The following is a 21,542-nucleotide window of genomic DNA, read 5'->3' on the forward strand; positions in this document are numbered from 1 at the left end:
ACCTCTTTTTTTTTCTGGTCAAAACCTCAATATTTCTTGTCATCCAAAGTTCCCTATTTCTGTCATCCTTGCCATTCACCCTCACAAAGCTTGCAATGTGAAGAATTATAGAGAATGCAGATATGTTGAATAATGTGCTACTTTCCTTTATATCAGAAGCGAAACCATAGTAAGACCATAAGTGCATGAGAAATAGGTACATGAAAGGACCATTTGGCCCCTCAAGCCTATTCTGTCATTGAATAGAATCTGGACTGAGTTTATCACAGCTTCAGTTCTACTTTCCTGACTGTCCACATCACCCTTGACTCTCTGTTATCGATCAAACTTTATCCAACTCAACCTTGAAAATATTTAATGATTCATGCACTCATCTGGGCAGAGGATTGCAATGATTCATGACGCTCTGAGAAAAGTAATTTCTGTTCATCACTGTCATAAATGGGAGAGCTCTTCTTCTGAATTTATTCCATCTGATTCTACATTTCCAACTAACAGAATTTTTCAAGTTTCGAAGCCATGAGGTCGTGCTGTAGCTGTACACAACTCTGGTACAGCCGCATCCGGAGTATTGCATGCAGTTCTGGTCACTGCATTATAGGAAGGATGTGGAAATTTTTGAAAGGGTTCAGAGGAGAGTTAGTTGCATGTTGCCTGGTATGGAGGGAAAGTCTTATGAGGAAATGTTGAGGGACTTGAGGCTGTTTTCATTAGAGAGAAGAAGGTTGAGAGGTGACTGAATTGAGACACATAAGGTAATCAAAGAGTTAGATCAGGTGGAAGGTGAGAGCCTTTCTCCTTGGATGATGATGGCTAGCTTGAGGGAGTATAGCTTCAAATTATGGAGTGATAGATATAGGACAGATGTCAGAGATCGTTTTCTTACTCAGAGAATAGTAGGGGCATATTGCCTGCAACAGTTGTAGACTTGCCAATGTTATGGGCATTTAAGTGGTCATTGGATAGGTATATGGGTGAGAATGAAATAGTGTAGGTTAGATGGGCTTTGGATTGGTTTCACAGAATGGCGCAATATTGAGGGCCGAAGGGCCTGTACTACACTATAATGTTGTATGTTCTATGTTCGAGAATGCATTCTTGTAACATCTTCTCTGTAGAGTCTGCATGGAGTCCTATGTTTCAATAAAATTACCTCTCATTCTGTTAAACTCCATTGCATCCAGGTCCAACCTGATTCAAACTTTTTCCAAAATATATAAGCCCTTTCATCTCAAAGATATACCAAGTGAAACTTCTCCAAACTCCCTCCAATGCAAATATACTTCGCTATAGATAAGGAGATTACTCCCAAGTGCAGTCACACCAATACCCTGCAACAAGACTTCACCACATCTATGCCCCACCATCCTTCCAATAGACCCCAATATTCCCATTGCTTTGCTAACCTTAAGCCTAACCCTATAGCTGGAGTTGCAATAACATAAGAATAATGTCACTGGGACTAGTAATCCAGAATCCCAGTTTAATGTCTAGGGACCTGGGTTCAAATCCCACCATGGCAGATGGTGAAATTTGAATTCAATAATAAACCAAAAGTAGCTAGCTAGCCATTTAAAGGGGGTGGCACAGTAGCTCATTGGTTAGCACTGCTGCCTCACAGCACCAGGGACCCAGGTTTGATTCTAGCCTTGAACAACTGTCTGTGTGGAGTTTACACGTTCTCCCCGTGTCTGCGTGGGTCTCCTCTGGGTGCTCTGGTTTGCTCCCACAATCTAAAGATGCACAGGTAAGGCGAATTGGCCATGCTTAATTGTCCACAGTGTTCAGGGATGTGTAGCTTAGGTGCATTAGACAGGGGTAAATATAGGATAGTAGGGGAATGGGTCTGGGTGGATTGCTCTTTGGAGGGTTCGTATCGACTTGTTGGGCCAAAGGGCCTGTTTCCACACTGTAGGGATACTATGAATAGGAACTCTCAGTTGTCATGATTGTTCCTTGGATGCAATGTAGCATCCCTACCCCAGAGCCTGGAGGCCCAGATTCAGGTCCTATCAGCTTCAAAGGTGTGTGATAACATCTCTGAACAGATTTGTTCCCCATAGTAGGCCATTGCACAAAACATGGAGGCGTGGGATTGAGGGTGATTCAGCAGTTTGGATCAGAAATTGGCTAGCTGAAAGAAGACAAAGGGTAGTGGTTGATGGGAAATATTCATCCTGGAGTTCAGTTACTAGTAGTATACCACAAGGATCTGTTTGTCATTTTTATAAATGACCTGGATGAGGGCGTAGAAGAATGTGTAAGTAAATTTGCAGATGACACTGAGGTCGTAGAATTGTGGATAGTGATGAAGGATGTTGTAGCTTACAGAGGGACATAGATAAGCTGCAGAGCTGGGATAAGAGGTGGCAAATGGAGCTTAATGCGGAAAGGTGTGAGGTGATACACTTGAAAGGAGTGAGAGGAATGCAGAGCATTGGGCTAATGGTAAGGTTCTTGGTAATGCAGATGAGCAGAGAGATCTCAGTGTCCATGTACATAGATCATTGAAAGTTGCCTTCCAGGTTGATAGGGTTGTTAAGAAGGCACATGATGTGTTAGCTTTTATTGGTGGAGGGATTGGGTTTTGAAACTATGAGATCATACTGAAGCTTTACAAAACTCTGGTGTGTGGCCGCACTTGGAGTATTGCGTACAGTTCTAGTCACTGCATTATAGGAAGGATGTGGAAGCTTTGGAAAGGGTTCAGAGGAGATTTACTAGGTTGTTGCCTGATATGGAGGGAGGGTCTTATGAGGAAAGGCTGAGGGACTTGAGGCTGTTTTCATTAGAGAGAAGAACGTTGAAAGGTGACTTAATTGAGACACATAAGATAATCAGAAGGTTAGGTAGGTTGGATAGTGAGAGCCTTTTTCCTCAGATGGCGATGATTAGCATGAGGGGACATAACTAAGTTGAGGGGTGATAGATGTAGGACAGATGTCAGAAGTAGTTTCTTTACTCACAAAGTAGTAGGGGTATGGAACACACTGCCGGCAACAGTAGTAGACTCGCCAACTTTAAGGGCATTTAAATGGTCATTGGATAGGCATATGGACGAGAATGTAATAGTGTAGGTTAAAATTGGCTCAGATTGTGCTTCAGATTGCTTTCTCCGGTCTGCTCAACATCAAGGGCCAAAGGGCCTATACTGCACTGTAATGTTCTATGGTCTATGCTCTATGTTCTATTGCTGTACTTACTTCCCACATTTTAGCCCACTCACTTAACCTGTCTGTACCTTCTTCCTGAAGATAAATTATATCAAGACTCAAAAGGTTAACTCTGTTTTGCTTTCCACAGATGCTGCCAGACCTTTCTTCAGCATTTTCTGTTTGTTTTTCAGACTTCCAGTATCCCCACGGTATTTTGTTTTCATTTATTTGACAAGGTGGTGGGAAGCTGTCTTCTTGGATTGTTGCAGCCCATGTGCTGGAGGTAGACTCACAATGTCATTAGGGAGGGATTGCATTTTGACCATGCAACCCTGAAGGAACAGTGATATATTTCAAAGTTAGGATGGTGAGTGGTTTGGAGGGGAACATGTAGGTGTTATTCCCATGTAACTGCTCCACTTCTCCTTTTAGATGGAAGTGAGTGTGGTTTTGGTAAGTGCCATTTAAGGACCCATGGTGAATTTCTGTAATCCATCTTGCAGAGGGCACACACTACTATTACAGAATTGGTAGTGGAGGAACTGAAAGTTTGTGGATGTGGTGCCAATCAAGCAGGTTACTTTGTCCTGAGAGCTGTCAAGCTTATTGCGTGTTATTGGAGTTGCATACTTCCAAGCAAATAGTGGGTATTCCATCATTTTTGTGACTTGCAGGTGTTGGACAGGCTGTGGGGAGTCAGGATGTGAATCCTGATTGCTGCCTCTGACCTACTTTTGTAGCTGCGGTAGTTATGTATCTCTGGTTGAACCTTGGATCAACAGATTCTGGACAAGTTAAGGAAAGAGCAGTACTCAATTCCCTCAGTTGCAACCAATTTTACTGCATGCCTCATTTGTTATTTTTCTGATATTTTTTAAGAATGGCCACTATTGCAGCAGTTATTATGGAGAGCCAAACGAGGTAGCAAGATATTGCTCTTGACAGAGAAAAAGATGCCACAATTTCACACGTTTTGAATGACACAATGTCCTCCACAACTGAATGTACAAACTGAGTCAGGCAGTGGCGCCAATAGTTAACTTAATTAAAAACCTCAGTGATTTATTATGTTCTGATGTCCGTTTCAGTATTCATGGAGGAATCTTTTAAATGCACCCACAGTGTGACCCTGACAGAAGCACAGAAAAACAAGTCCAGAACTATGCAGGCAATGACAAACAAACCACTGTAAAATGCATTTCCCACTTTTAAGAGTTTGCTCATGATACTGTTCAAAATCACAACTAGTTTTATCTGCTTCAGATGACATTTTATAATGGTCAGACTGTAATTCAAGAGAATTATGAATATGAAAACAGAAAACTCTGATCTGCAATGTTACTGATCATATCCAGCAATGAGAGTACAAGGGAATCAGTTCATAGTTGGTGGGAAAAGCCAGCAAAACGAAAGGAAATTAAGGGCATGGTTTTAGCTTGATTTACTTCCCTCAAAAACATACTTTTCATTTCACATACAAGAAATGCACCGACTGCAGTCAAAACATTCACTTCAACAACTTTAAACTGTGACTGAAAATCAAAGAGCCAATATTTTTGAACTGAGGGACTGAGAAGATGCACAAATGACTTCAAAAGCCCTTGGCAGTGATGAGCTGAAATTCAATAATGTGATGTCTCCTGATTGTTTTCCAGTTCTCCTGTTTGGAGTGTTTATGTGTGGATATTTGTTGAAGACAATATTGAACTTAATAATGATTACACTTCCATTTCAGATACAAGAGGCTGTCTAGGAATGAAACATTTTGAAGCATATCCTAAAATGAGATCCTAAAATGTGTTCAGAAGAGGAAATAACATTAAAACACTAAATAATCTTAGGCCTGAATCTTAAGAGGTTTTCTTTGGCTAAGTATCAGTTTTGTACAGTTTTTTGGAGAGTTTTTGTCATGAGACCCAACAAGTTCCCTTGCCGTATCTTAACAAATTCTCCTATTTAACTGCCCACTCCACCCCAATTGCACACCTCGTAGCTGATTCTAGTCCCTTTATACTACTGCTGTACCTGAAACAACTCATCACTGCCAAGATATCTGGAACTGACTGGCATCCTGGCACTGACAACCTTTTTCAAAATGCTGTTGTGCACCTGGAAAAGCACTTAGTTTGGAGCTGCCCTGCACCATTCCTGATATGTGCATGGATCATAGCAGAGAAGAGAAAATTGACACACTGCTATGTGGGCAGGGTTCTGGAGGTTTGAATTGATAGGGTGAGGCAGCACCACCACTAGCTCTTGGACTAGTGGTACAAGTCATGACAACAGATCATGCCAGGCTGACCAAGTCAGTCACCAGGGTCACTGCAGCCTCAGCCACCTGGTAGAATGCACATCAAATTAAGAGAAAGATCCATAATCTTCTTCACTCCACCAGTGTAAGTGCCATCACCTTCTCTCCAAAACTTCACTCATTCTACCTCTGCTACTGTACCCACCTCCCAATGAGGCACCTGCTCTACTACTCTCACAATCCTCCTGCACAATCCTGCAGTATCCTCCACCACTCACTGGGACCCACATCCACCCCTGACATCGTAACCCAGCATACCCTCAGTATTACCTACCCACTCACTCAGGACATCTCACCACCAGCCCCAAAAAGAATAGCTGCACCATCCACTTTCATCTACCTTAATACCTGTTCTCTCTCATTCCAGAAAGAAAACTACCCGCAAGAGAGAAGAAAGAGTTAAGGTAGATGATGGGCAGCCTGACATTTGGTTCCTCATCCCTTGGATAGAAAACATCCTGATTCTGACTACCCCGAGGGGCGAAGTGACTTTGTTCAAGATCATGGACTGATATTGGACACTACCCTTGACTAACTGTGCCGGAACTCCCTGAGCAAAGGCTATCTTCCTTAGCTTGTGTGAGGACTGCTAACAATCATGACAAACTTCCTGGCTTTGTGGCTGCACTGATCAACATAACAATGCAGCAGTACTTTGATCCTGGTATCTACAGCTCAGAGGTCAAAGTGAAAAAAAGCAAGAGATGCTGAAAGTTTTCTGATAGGCTTAGCTAAGAGAACAAATGGAGATGTAGCTGGTCCTGTCCATGAGTTGGGTGCATGTCCTTGAGCACAAAATGTACTTGCTACAGCATTACAATTATAATTGTCATTGTGCCCGTGGTACAGCATGGAAATACAGAAGCATTGTTGTAAGTGCAATTTACATGTGCCATGAGAGTTCTTCGGGGCTGGCACATGTCAAATGCCAATGTCCTTTAACTGAAATGTTAATGCCTGGTATTCGACCTGGAGATCTTTCGGACCCAACGCAAGCTGAAGTCACCCACCCTGACTTCCATGACGACAATTTTCCGCATCAAGCTTACTCATGGCAGGCGGGAGGATAAAAGGCTGTGATTAATGAAGCAGAATTTTCAGTTGATAATATAATTAACATTCAATAATCCCGCTTAACAAGCAAATTGCCATTCTATAAATAAGACCATAAGATTAGATTAGATTACTTACAGTGTGGAAACAGGCCCTTCGGCTCAACAAGTCCACACCGACCCGCCAAAGCGCAACCCACCCATTCCCCTACATTTACCCCTTTACCTAACACTACAGGTCAATTTAGCATGGCCAATTCACCTGACATGCACATCTTTGGATTGTGGGAGGAAACCAGAGTACCCGGAGGAAACCCACGCAGACACGGGGAGAATGTGCAAACTCCATACAGTCAGTCGCCTGAGTCGGGAATTGAACCCGGGTCTCTGGCGCTGTGAGGCAGCAGTGCTAACCACTGAGCCCTGTAGAAGAGAAGGTAGGCCATTGAAACCATTGAGTCTGCTCTGAACCAAAACAATGCAAAGGCTCTGCTGGGATTTGAAATCAATATCTTTGCTGAGCAGGCAAAAACAAAAACCCACATAAACATAGCACTGGACAATCTTGCCTCCATGGCCTGAATATAGCTTAAAAAGATTCAGTGAGTTGGTACTGACATCTAGTTCAGTCTTGAAAGACTTCTCGCACCATTCTCTCACATTTCTTATTGTTGCTCACCTCGTCCAGACCTTTAAGAGAGTTTATCATTATCATTATGTGATTGTTCTTTGTCGGGCTTTGTTGTCCAAAACTTGGCTGAAATGTTCATTCTGTCTCTCAATTCACAAATGTTGCCAGACCTGCTGTGCATTTTGAACATCTGTTTTTCTGTCTACTTCAGATTTTCAGCACCTTCAGTAATTTAGATCTTATACATAACTTCGAGTTCTTTCTTCATGATCTTCCTTGAAATGTTCATATGACGCTCCTCTCTGCTCTTTTAATGAGTGAGCAGCCAGCTCTATTTTTGATTGCGTCATACCTTCCTGAAAATGATAGACACCATAGTTAAATATGAATACTTGTATTCATCCATTGGTATCCTTCATTATAATTTCAAGATTGATTGAATGAGTGATTGAATGATTTTATTGTCACATATACTGAGGGAGTTACAATGAAAAGTGTTTTGTTCCCATTTTAAATTAATAAGTATAAAAACAAGTATTTGGAGTTCATCGCCTGGAGTCCCAGATATGGCTCCAGGACTTCAGCAATGTCTCTGCAAGGTTGGCCTCAAGGAATCCCTTCTTTGGGTACAGCAACAATGACAGCAGTGGCCCAGGAGATACTGGCTCCTTATATCACCACTATCTCACTGACACCACCAAGAGTCCTTGCTTTAGGCCTCCTGAAGTCAGGAGTCCCTACTCAGGCACTGACACCATTGCAATTGTCAACCCATCGCCACCTCCAAACTTCCCTGCTCTGAACCTACCAAAGTTAGGAATCCCTTTCCAGACCCCAACACTGCCTCAGTTGATGACCTGTGACCGCTGCCAAGAGCCCCTGCTTCTAGCCTACCGAAACTAGGAGTTCCTGCTCCACCAGTGCTGCAGCCATCAAGGTCCCTCGCCACCACTGCCAACAAGAGTTCAAACTCAGGACCTACTGCAGCCTGGGACCCCTGCTCCAGGCACTGCCACTGCCATAGCCGATTCCCCGGCACCAAGAGGCCAGCTTCTAGGCCTACTGCAGCCAGAAGTGCCCTTCACAATGTTCCTGTGATGCCAGCAAGATGAAGAGATGAGAAAAGCGAAGAAAAAAGAAGAAAAGGAGAGAGCGGAAAGGATGTGACCAGCCTGGATACAGGTAACAAGTGCACATAAATGATTCCTGAACGTTTTTCTAGCATTAAATGTTATCTCAGTTTTACTTGAAATAGGAATTGTATTGCAAAAACTTTAGAATAGGGATTGTAATACAAAAACTAACTCATTGCATTAGAGTGCTTTGAGATGATTAATGTAAGAGAGGTTGCATTACTGCAAGGATGTATTCCTGTTATATCTAGCTAATTAACAGTCCTGTGTATCACCATTCACTTATTAAATCTGTAAAGTGGTACATTAACTCTGTATGTAGCAGTTGCCACACTTTTCTTATTTACCCAGACAAGCAATTCAAGATTTATAATTCATTGAAACCCCACAAAACCCATAAAAAAGCAACTGTGTAAAAGGCTGTGATTTCAGTGTCACTGCGTTTTCCTTAAAAGTGGTCCTCATTATAATTTTTATTCTGGATGTTCCCAAATGTATTATGTCTGGATAAATAACACTTATACATCAAACTCATGAGATAAATTAAACATTGGTTGTGCATTTCCCTCAATTTCATTAAGAATTTCAACACTACTGTATTTTTTTACAGTGTCCCAGTGGTCAGGAGTCACTTTTTCTTTCAGGTTACAGCTTGATTTCTCCCCAGGCAATCCTGACATCAAAACATCATACAGCACAGAAGGAGGCCAGTCAGTCCATCAGCCCAGTGTTGGCTCATTGAAAGAGCTATCTGTTGAAATATTATGTTCAAGAAAGCATGTCCTTTTAAGAGTGTATTGTAATTGCATTAGTGTTATATCATGCCATGTTATATTCCTGAATAAAGTTATCAGTTTATTCTTGAATAACTACTGCTGTATTTGTCAAAAGCCACAAACATTAAGTTAGTCGACCAGCTTGAGCCCAGATTACACCAAAGTAAACTGATAGAGTTTTAATGTGTGTAGATGGTCTGTACATAAATCATCTGAAACCAGTTCTCAGTAAGGGCCCAAGCTTGGTATTCATGTTACAGGAGCTGAAAAAAGACATCATGTTGGCAGTTTGCAACAGCTTATTTGTAAACTTGGAATTATTTCTACCAGGCTTCTACAGAAAACTTCATGATCGTCAGCACTGACCCCAAGATAGAACTCAACAAACAAACAATGATCAACTCAAAATATCTCAAGGAGGACTGCAGAAACCCAATTCACAGCACAGCATCCTCCTCAGGCAAAGGTAGGCTTGTGAGTATTCTATTTAATAGGAGTGCAATCAATTAACTTCTTAGTTCATATGCTTTCATGGAACAGACCATCAGTTAAAGTATAAAGCACAGCAGAACCTAATTTCATCCAGTTGAAAACCAACAGTTTTTTATTTATTAATAGTGCTACCTAATTTTAGAATGATAACAGTTCCCAGCCAAAGTGCGAATGGGACTACCAAAGATATTCTTACTACCTTTCAAGGGTGTCCATCATCACATCATCATTCAATTCTGCTATTTTGGGGTTTTGGGAAAAGGTAAACAATGTGAGGAAGATGCACAAAACAAAGTGCAAACAGCTTGCAATCACTAACACTGAAGTCAATCAGATGACAATTTCTTCCACTATATCTCGTTGCAATGCTGTCTCAATTCCCACTGAGAAGAAAGAAACAGCAATCATAATTGCAAATTAAAAGATTATATATTCATATAAGAAAAAAGGTTCAATACACAAATATCATTATCCAATTAGTTCTGTTCCAATCTTCTTCCCTAAATGTTACTAGCCATTTATAAAACATACCTTAAAATTATCAATGTCTTGGTACTGTGGACATAGACTGCCTCATTTCATGAACTGTGAATGAAAAATATATCCTTCAGGACCATGCCAATTCAGCCATTCATAGTAGAACCAAGTCATCCTTGTTTTGAGACTTATTTTGGATTCATCTACCAAGCATACATTATGTGATCTCACTTCTCTCTGTACTTTTTCCAAATCATGTTCAGTATGGAGGAGTACTGATTCATCCAGCTGAGGGATGGTGGTAGGTAGTAATCAGCAGAACATTTCCTTGCTCATGTTTTACCTGATGGTATGAACTTTCTTGTGGGCAAGTTGCAATGTTGAGAACTTCCAGTGTCTCTTCTTCCCAACTATGCATTATTATTGCCTATACCACTGCAATATCTGTCCTGCCTATGAAGCTGGAAATACCCAAGAATGCCAGAAAGGAGGCTGGGCTGCTATTTGACTGGTCTGTGGGATAGCTCTTCCAATTCTGGCCCAAATCTAGGTGAGGATGGCTTTGCAGGAACAACTTGGCTCTTTTGTGGTATTGTTGCCTAGCTCAGTGTTGAGTGTTCCATCCAGATTTATTTGTATTGCATATTGTTTATAAATGGCAAGTAAGTGATTAAGATGTTGGATTGTATGGGTCCGGAGTCAAGACAATATAGGTCAGAATGTGTAAGGGTCAGCGGATTTCTTTTCTTAACCAGATTTTTTTAACAGGCAATCTAGTAACTTCATGGTCTCTATTACTGAAACTAGTTTTTTCATTTCTAGATTGATTTAAGTAACTATATTTAAATTCCCCATTGCTGTGGCAGATTAAACACGAGCATTATATAGGTTGCAGCATAATTCTGGAATCATGAGGTTCAAATTCTATACTTTTACACCATGACATATGCCTCAATAAATTCGAAGGTGAACAGAGAATTAATGTAACATTCTAACGCTGTTTTTATGTTAACCTGGATTTTCCATTGGGGTTTCACTCAATGTTCAAGAGTTTGTGCTGGTTCATATAGCAACATTATTAAAGTCACATTTTGAAAGTGAGTTGTGTATGTCGTGAAAATCCTGATTCTTTTTAACTGTCAGACCAAGCTATTCCTAGTGAATCGTAATATGTTAAAACAAAGAGCAAACCTGCCAGTATAGAACCACTGAAAAGACCTTTCTCCCCCTGTTAAAGAACTTTCCTTGGATTTAGAAGTTTTAGAAGTTATTTGTCATGTTATACCAATCGATTTTTTTTTATCCTTTTCAATGACTGCTCTAGTTTAATTGACCTATTATGATCCTTGGATTGTGACATATAACAGTTTTGCATTTAGTGTGGACATTTCTTACACTTGCTTGAAACTGAAGGAAAGAAAAGTTTCCTGATGATGTGTTAAATGATATTGGCTAATATCACCAAAGTTTACCCCTATATCCCATTGGAAATCCATGGTCAGCTCACAGAAGACCTGATGAAGCTGGTCATGAATCATTCCTTGTAATGCCATCTGATTGTTCATATAAGGAAGTTATAGACTTATAGAGTCAGAGAGTCATACAGGATGGAAATAGATTCTTTGGTCCAACTCGACCCAAACTGACCTACTCCCATTTGCCAGCATTTAGTCCATATTCTTTCTATTCATGTACCCATCGAGATGCCTTTTCAATGCTGTAACCGTACCCACCTCCACCCTTCCTCTGGCAGCTCATTCCATACGCACACCATCCTTTGCATGAAAATGTCAGGTCCTTCTTAAATTTTTCCCCTTTCAGCTTAAACCTATGTGGTCTAGTTTTGGACTTTCCCACCCTAGGAAAAAGACCTCAGCTATTCACTCTATCCATGCCCCTCATAATTTTATAAACCTCTATATGATCACGCCTCAGCCTCCGGGGGAAAAATTCTCCAGCTTATTCAGCCTCTTCAGACACTCTAGTCTTGACATTTTAGGAGGTTGAAATGCAAAGAAGTACATGATCAGTGATAGCTCTGTAGAAGTGGTCTGTTAACCTTGTTGAGTGCTTAGTAAACTCTTTATATAAATAGGCTGCTCGACATTGACATGAGATGCTATTGCCTTGAAACATTGGTTTCTAAATATGTATTTCATCTTCACAATTGTGAAACTTGACACAAGTTGTGAAGAGTAAGCGATATCATTACATGAGAGTTTCGCATGGGTGAAGAACACATGCAGAACAAACAACGTTTGGAGTATTCATAATTGGCCATGTCTCAAACCAGATTTCTTGGCCAATAACATCCTTCCTAACTGATTGCAAACCCTGTTCTGATGGCGAAGTCACTTGCTTCAGGTTGGGTTTTAATGATGCCAAGGGACTTCCTAGACATATGCATATGAGATGCAAATTGGACAACCTTCTCCACCACCAATTCATGCAACTCCATATCCATGGAGCTATTTTGGGAAAAGCAGGACTGGTTGGTGTACCAATCATTCACTTGCTTCCACAACAAATTTCATTACATCCCATTGGTGCTTGACACTCTTCTCACCCTGCAATATTGTCAACGCTCAGAGCTCTCCAAACTATGCTTTTAAGTTTGATGAGAATTTAAGTATTTCTTCCCTTCTACATGCAATTAGCAGTAATATCTCATCCATTTAATTTGCACTTTAGGCAAAATTCAGCTTTATCCTGTCACATGGAAATCTTTAACCGGGATGGGGAAGGTTGCAAACAGAGCAATGCAAAAGTTCCTATGTGCTAGCACCATAATTTTCGACATTAAATTGTTTCAACTCCATTCGTGAATGATTCTACTTTGTACAGCCGATAGCATTATCTCTGCAGAGCAGGACAATTTATGGATTCCATCACAGTGGACCAAACAATAAGTCCCTGTGTCTGCTTGGGGTTTCCTTCCACAGTCCAAAGAGGTGTGGGTTAGGTGGATTGACCATGCTAAATTGCCCATAGTATCCATTTCCTTCCTTTTCAGCACTTTACATTTATAAGTACTTATAAATATGCTCCTCCACACCACTCAATATGCAAACTTGGAACAGTATCACTGTTCCTTCACTATCAATGGGTCAAAACCTTGCAACTACCTTCCTAATATCACAATGAGTGCACCCACACCTGATGAAATGCGATAGTTCCGGAAGGTGGCTTACCACCACATTTTTAAAGGATATTTGGGACGTGTGACAAATACTGACCTTGACAGGGACACACACATCCTAGAAAGAAAAATAATTTCCAAAAGCACATATTATAACACAACTCGTGGCATATTACATTCAACCTCAGTGAAAGATGAGCACAGCAGGAAGGGAAACTGGTATGAAAACAACTGTGTTAACCTTAAATGAGGGTAATTACAAAGGAATGAAAGAAGAGTTGGCTACAGTTTACTGGAAAAGGAGTTTAACAGAAAGGACAGTTGAGGGACAATGGCAGATGATTAGGAAAATAGTTACTGATTCACAACAAAGATGTATTTCCCTGAGAGAAAAACAAATAGGAAGGGAGTAAAAGGACCATGGCAAGAGTGAGGACTGCAGATGCTGGAAACCAGAGTTTAGATCAGAGTGGTGCTGGAAAAGCACAGCAGGTCAGGCAGCATCCGAGGAGCAGGAAAATCAACGTTTCGGGCAAAAGCCCTTCATCAGGAATCAAGGACCATGTTTAATCATGAAGATTAAGGATAGTATCAAACTGAAAGAACAAGAGACATAAAAAGTGGCAAAGATTACTGATAATTCAGAGGATTGAGAAAGCTTCAAAATATGAAACCCTTATTCAAAAAAGGACAGTGACAAAACAAAGCAAGTATTTATTGGCTGGTTAGCTTAGCATCTGTTATTGGGAAAACAGCAGAGCATTTGGAAAAAACATAATAAAATTAAGCAACATAATAAAAGTAACATGACTTTAAGAAAGGGAAATCATGCCTAACAAATTCATTAGAATGCTTTGAGGAGATAGCAAGCAGAAAACATAAAGTAGAATCAAGGGATATGGTATATTTGGACTTCCAAAAGGCATTTAATTAAGGTATCGCACATTAGGATACTGAATAAGGTATGGTGTAGAGGATAGGACATTAGTATGGACAATAGATTGACAAGTTACCAGAATATGGGATAAGGGGTGCATTTCTCAGATGGCAATTTATAATTAGTGGAGTGTCAAAGGGATCAATGCTGGGGCCAAAATTATTGACAATATATATTCATGACTTGGATGAGTAAAGTGGATAAACTATAGCCAAGTTTGCAGATGACACTAAAATAAGTGGAAGGACAATTAGTAACAATGGCACAAAGATTCCAGAGAGGAATAGAGAGGTTAACTGAGTAGGCAAAAACTTAGCAGATGGAATATAATGCAGGAAAAAGTGAGATTATGCACTTTGGCAGGAAAAAAGTAGAGGAGCTGAATATTATTTAACTGGGGAAAGACTGCAGTGGGATTTAGGGATTCTTGTCCATGAATCACAAAATACAAGCAAATGAGTACAGTGGGAATTGGGAAGGCAGATGGAATGTTGACAAAGAGTTTGGAGTAGAAAAATAGGGAGATCTTGGAAAATCAATATAAGATACTAATTAGTCTACACTTAGAATACTGTGAACAGTTTTAGGTCTCTTCTCCATGGAAATATATATTGGCATTGTAAGCTGTCCAGAGAAGATTCACTACACTGATACAAGGTATGGAGGGATTATCTTGTGAGGAGACGTTGAGTAGATTAGGCCTGTATTCAATATAGAAGAAAGGGTTTCTACTATTGAAACATGCAAGATTCTTTGGGACTTGAGAATGTAAATGTAGAAGGTTGCTTCTTCTTGTGGGAGAACCTAGGAGCAGAGTGTATCATCTCAGAGTAAGCCACCCAGTTCGGACAGAGATGAAGGGGATTTTCTCCTGTCAGAGGGCAGTGAATCTGCTAAATTCTTTACCAAAGAGAGTTGTGGAGGTTGGGTCATTCAGTACACACAAGGTGCAGACAGACAGATTTTTAATCAGTAAAAGAATCAGGGCTTATTGGAATGGAGCAAGAGGGTAGAGTCGAGGATGATCAGGTCAGCATTGTCCCATTGAATGGTGAAGCAGACTCAATGAGCCAAAGGGCTAATTATGTTTCCGTGCTTTCAGGTCTGATGGACATTTAAAGAGAAAACTGAAACACAGTTAGAGAGAGATATTTCCAAGCCTTTTGAAAGTAATGCTGGATTCTGATCCAGAAGCAGAGTTGCAGTCAGAATCTGAACTGGAGCTAGTTGCTTCATCTGGTTAACATATTTAATCATTTGTCATATTTGTTCTCTCTTTTGTTATTCATTCACAGCATGTGGGTGTCACTGGCTAAGTCAGCATTTATTGCCCGCCCCTAACAGGGGTAGCATGTTGGCTCAGTGGTTAATGCTGCTGCCTCACAGTGCCAAGGAGGTGTGTTCAATTCCAGCCTGCATCAGTTGTCTGTGTGGTGTTTACACATTCTCCCCTTGTTTGTGTGGGTTTTCTCCCACAGTCCAAAGAAGTGCAGGTTAGATGAAATGGCAATGTTAAAATTGCCCGTGGTGTCTAGGGATGTGCAGGCTATATGTGTTAACCAAGGAAATGCAAGGTTATGTGGGGTGGGGTTGGGTGGAATGCTCTTCAGAGGGTTGGTGTGGACTTGATGGCCTGTTTCTACACTGTAGGGATTCTGTGACTGTCAGTCAAGAGTCAACCTCATTGTTGTGGATCTGGAGTCGTACGTCAGGACAGCAGTTATTTTCCTTAAAGGGCATTTGTGAGCCAGATGAGTATTTCCTAACAATTGACAATGATTTCATGGTTAGCACTGGACACTTAATTCCAGATTTTTATTGAATTTGAATTCCACAATCTGTCATATTAGATTTGAACCTGGTACCCCACCGCATTACCTGTGTCTCTGGATAAATAGTCTGGCACCCTATTCTTCCTGCATTCTCTGACCTTTCAAGGTGCTTTACTTCAATGCATTCTTCAGAATCTAGAGATGTTTTTAAATCACCAAATAAAGTTATCACTCTTTCCTTGTGTTAGCTTCTTACTTTCTGCTCAAATATCTTGACAAATCTTTTTCCTTTCATCACGAGTTCCCCTCCAAGCCACAAATCATTCTGACTTGGAGTTGTATTGCCATTCTTTGTTAGAGCTGGATGAAAACCCTACAATGTCTGGTCTAACAGACTGACCATAGACATAGAAGCTTGGAATCGGTAGATCGGACCATGTTCAAGTACACAGTAGAAAACCTAGATGAGTACGTCACCATTATCACGGGCTTCATGGACAAGTGTGTGGAGGGCTATGTACCAAAGAAGTCATTTGGTTGTTCTCCAACTGAAAGTCTTGGATAAACCAGGAAATCCACTCCCTACTGAAGACCAATCATGCAGCATTCAAGTCGGACAACCCAGACTGAAGCTAAAAATCCAGATATGACCTCCACAAAGCCACCAGGGACACCAAGAAGCAGTACCAGACCAAATTAGGCACCAAAACCAACCACACAGACTCCCACCACCTGTGGCACGGCCGAACAACATACTGGGATACAAAATGAAACAGGGCAAGATAGCGGACAAAAACACATCCTTCCTTGACACACTCAATGCTTTCTATGATTGGTTCAAGCAGAATGCCAGAGGTGGGGAGGTGTCTGCACTGACAGCGCCAGGCACACCTGTGCCCACTGTCACTACTGTAGTCATCAGATCGGTCTTCCTAGGAGTCAACCCAAGGAAAGTGACGGGCTGGGATGGAGACCCTGCCCCAGCAGTTAGATCCTGTGCAGACTAGCTGACAGAGGCATTCACCAACATCTCCAACCTCTCCCTCGTACAAGCTGAAGTCCCCACCTGCTTCAAGAAGACCACCATTATCCCAATACCTAAAGAAGCACATGCAATGTACCTTAATGACTACTGCCTAGGGCTCTGACCACTGTAATCATGAAGTGCTTCAATAGGCTGGTCATGCCCAAATCAACTCTAGTTTCCCAGCCTGCCTTGATTCCCTGCAATTTTTCTACCTAATAACAGGTCCACAGCAGATGCCATATCCCTAGCCCTGCACTCATCCCTGGAATATCTGGACAATAATGACACCTACATCAGATTCCTGCGCATTGACTGCAGCTCTGCCTTCAACATTATTATCCCCTCCAGACTGATTTCAAAACTTTGTGACCTCGGTCTCGGCTCCACCCTCTGCAACTGGATCGTCGGCTTTCTGACCCACAGACCATGATTAGTGAAGACAGACAACTGCATCTACTCCATGATAACACCCAACACTGGACACACCCCCAAGGACAAGTTCTCAGCCCCCTGTTGTACTCCCTATATACCCACAAGTGTGTAGCCAAATTCCAAGCAAATGCCATCTACACGTTCACTGATGACACAATCATAATAGTACAGATATCAAACAACAACAACGCAGAATATTGGAAGGAGAGAGAGGGCTTGGTGACATGGTACAATGAGAACAACCTCTCTCTCAATGTCAGAGAAAGTAAAGAACTGATCATTGACTTCAGAAAGAAAGGAGGAGGACATGCTCCAATCTACATCAATGGAGCTGAGGTGGAGAGGGTGGAGAGCGACAACTTCCTCAGAGTGACGATAACTGATAACTTGTCCTGGACTTCCCACTTGGATAATCTATCACATTCTCTTGCACAGTGGTGTCTAGGGATGTGGACCTCCCATGTAGATGTGATGATCAAGAAGGCACAACAATGCCTCTTCTTCCTCAGGAGGCTCAGATCATTTGGCATGTCCAAAAAGACCCTCACCAACTTCTACATATGTACCTTTGAAAGCATACTGGCTGGGTGCATAACGGCCTGGTACGGCAACTGCTCTGCCCAGGATCGTAAGAAACTACAGAAGGTTGTGTGCACAGCCCAGACCATCACAGAAGCCAACCTTCCATCCATAGACTTCATTTACACAGCTTGCTGCCCAGAAAAATTGCCAACATCCTCAAAACCCCCTCTCACCCCGGCAATGCTCTCTTACAATCTCTTCTGCCCAGGAGAAGAGACAGAACCTTGAACACATGCACAACAGGTTCAAGAACAGCTTTTTCCCTGTTGTTATTAGACTGATGAATGGACTTTCTAACTTCAAATAGTGATGATCTTGCTAATGTTGATTTTGTTTACCACATGCCCTGTGTGATGCAGTCTGGATGCTCCTGTTCAAGTTTTTTTTCCACCCTATGGTCCATGTGTCCTTGCCGACTATGATCTTCCTGTACTGCTCAGAAACAAAGCTTTTCACTGTATTTAGGTATACATGACAACAAATCAAATCAAATCAACCTGAAGTAGACCTCTTAGTCCATTAAGACTGCTCTGTCATTCAAAATGGTTTATCTGATAATCCTCAACACCACTTTCCTGCCTTATCCTCATAACCCCTGATTCCTTACTGATTAAAATTTACTTATTTCAGCCTTGAATATACTTAATGACCCAACCTCCAATGCCTTCTGTGGTAAAGAATTTCATAGTTTACAGCCTTCTGAGAGGAAAAGAATCCTCCTCACCTCTGATTAACTGTCTGATCCCTTATTCTGAGCATATGGCCTCAGGTCTTAGGGTCTCCCATTAGGGGAAACAACCTTCTGCATCAACCCTATCAAGTCCCCTAAGAATCTTGTATGCTTCAATACGGTTGCCTCCCATTCTTCAATAGTCGAACAAGTACAGCCTCAAACTACTCAACCTCTCCTCATAAACTAGGCCCTCAAACCTGGTATCGGCCTCTTGAACCTTTTCAGTACTGCCTCCAATGCCTGTATGTCTTTCCTTAGAAAAGAGACCCAAAACACTTCCATTATTCCGGTTGTGGTCTGACTAGTGCTGTGGTTCTGGAAGGCAGCTCACCACCAATTTCTCCAGGTTGGTAGGAATTGGACCATAAATGATGGTCTAGCTATCTGTCATTCCAAGAATAAATTTAAAAAGTCCAACTTATCAGTGACCATGCTAATTTATTCTCAGTATGCTGGCAGCAATCATAATGCCTTCACTTGTCAATGGTTTGCTGTCCCATTTAAACCACTCCAACAAACCAGAGTCTCATAACCTCAGTAGGCAGCCCACATGTCCCTGGATACTAATCAGAATAATGAAATGTGCGTGAGCAGACAATTGGTTTGCTTAAACATTGCTTTAGCTACTAGGATGGTTGTGCAGGAGAGCACATAGAATCCCTACAGTGTGGAAGCAGGTCATTCAGCCTATCGAGGCCACACCAACCCTCCAAAGAACATCCCACCCAGCCCTACCTTATCACTGTAACCCTGCATTTAGCATGGCCAATCCACCCAACTGCAATCTTTGGACTGTGGTAGGAAACTGGAGCACCTGGCAGAAACGGGAAGAATATGCAAACTCCACACAGACAGGTGCCCAAGGGTGGACTCGAACCTAGGACGTTGGCACTGTGAGGCTATCGTGAATCACATGTCACGAATCTTTACAGCTTTCTGAATGCTGCCTACCTACATGTCGTGATGTTACTGTATTGTTAACAAGGATACAGTGAACAGCTAAGGAGATGGAGGAGGTGACAGAGGTGGAGGAGGAGGCAGAGGATATGAAGTCAGACAATGACCCTTTATCATGAGCTAATTGCATAATCTAACTGTGGTACAAGTCAATGCACTCCCAATTTCCCTTTCACCAATTACGCTGCCCTGTGTCCTCTTGGCTATAAAACTGATGTAAAAGTCACCGCAAATCAGGCATTCACAAGTGAAATTTATAAATCAAATCATCCAACATTCCATTTAAAATGCAACAAATCACCCTTGTGCTGTTCTGTAGTATCACTGTTTCCTGTCTCTTTGCCTGACCAGGTGCTTCAGAGCTATGCCACTGGTGGCAGTATGGCCCATGAAAGGCTGCTGAGTTTTGTTCAGGGAGATTGCAGATGGCTCACAGGAGGACAGCTCAGCAATCTCTGAGCGATGTGTCGGAAAGCCTGCAAGCCCCTTTTCACACTCATACCCACAGCTATGATGGCAGAAGGCTGTGCTTGTCTGACAACAAACAGGGCCTGCATTACTTTACTCTGAGTTTCCACTGCAGCAGCCAGACATTGGATGGCTTCTTGTTGTGCTGTGATGGAAGCTGAAACATCGGCCATCAGGCGCTATATCACAGCAAGTGTTTTCATGGAGTTGGCCTCCATTCTACACCGGAATGGATTGATTCCAAGCTCTGTGCAAAAGTCCTGTGCCAAGTGGTTCAAGACTTCTTTTGTTGTGCCATATTTCAGTGTTTGTGTTGCTCACAGTATCTTCTGAAACCAGTATCCTCACAAGCTTCAGCTAGAATGCACTTCTGTTTGAGAAGTGGAACTTAGCCTTAGACTATGCCAATTTCTTATGATCTCACAGTCACTCTACAGCCTATTTATCACTGTCTGTATTGATTTCAATGATCAGGTACCACAAAGTTTGTAATGTTATCTGTATTAGGTGCAATGTACTTTGGTTAACCTTGCATTACAATTTCCGCACTTGTTTATACTGAATTTTGCAGGCAATATGTTTTAGTAAAGTTGAATGAATTAATGTTGTGGTTCTGTTTGCTGCGCTGGGAATTTTTGTCACAGATGTTTCGTCCCCTGTCTAGGTGACATCCTCAGTGCTTGGGAGCCTCCTGTGAAGTGCTTCTATGATGTTTCCTCCGGCATTTATAGTGGTTTGTCTCTGCCGCTTCCGGTTGTCAGTTCCAGCTGTCCCCTGCAGTGGCCGATATATTGGGTCCAGGTTGACGTGTTTATTGATAGAATCTGTGGATGAGAGCCATGCCTTTAGGAATTCCCTGGCTGTTCTCCGTTTGGCTTGTCCTATAATAGTAGTGTTGTCCCAGTCAAACTCATGTTGCTTGTCATCCGCATGTGTGGCTACTAAGGATAGCTGGTGGTGTCGTTTCGTGTCGTTCACAAATAAAAATTGTTAGCTGTCTTCCTGGTTGTCCTATGTAGTGTTTTGTGCAGTTCTTGCATGGGAGTTTGCATACTATGTTGGTTTTTCTCTATGCTGCGTATCGGGTCCTTTGTCCTGGTGAGTTGTTGTCTGAGAGTGGCTGTTGGTTTGTGTGCTGTTATGAGTCCTAGTGGTCGCAGTAGTCTGGCTGTCATTTCAGCAATGTTCTTGATGTATGGTAGTATGGCTAGTCCTTTGGGTTGTGGCATGTCCTCATTCCGTTGTCTTTCCCTTAGACATCTGTTGATGAAATTGCAGGGGTATCTGTTTTTGACGAATACATTGTAGAGGTGTTCTTCTTCCTCTTTTTGCAGTTCTGGTGTGCTGCAGTGTGTTGTGGCCCTTTTGAACAGTTTCTTTTGTGTGTGTTGGAGTGGTTGCTTTCATAGTTCAGGACTTGGTCTGTGTGTGTGGCTTTCCTGTATACCTTTGTGGTGAATTCTCCGTT

The sequence above is a fragment of the Chiloscyllium plagiosum genome, chromosome 6 (genome assembly GCF_004010195.1).
Source record: "Chiloscyllium plagiosum isolate BGI_BamShark_2017 chromosome 6, ASM401019v2, whole genome shotgun sequence".
In the NCBI taxonomy this organism is placed as follows: domain Eukaryota; kingdom Metazoa; phylum Chordata; class Chondrichthyes; order Orectolobiformes; family Hemiscylliidae; genus Chiloscyllium; species Chiloscyllium plagiosum.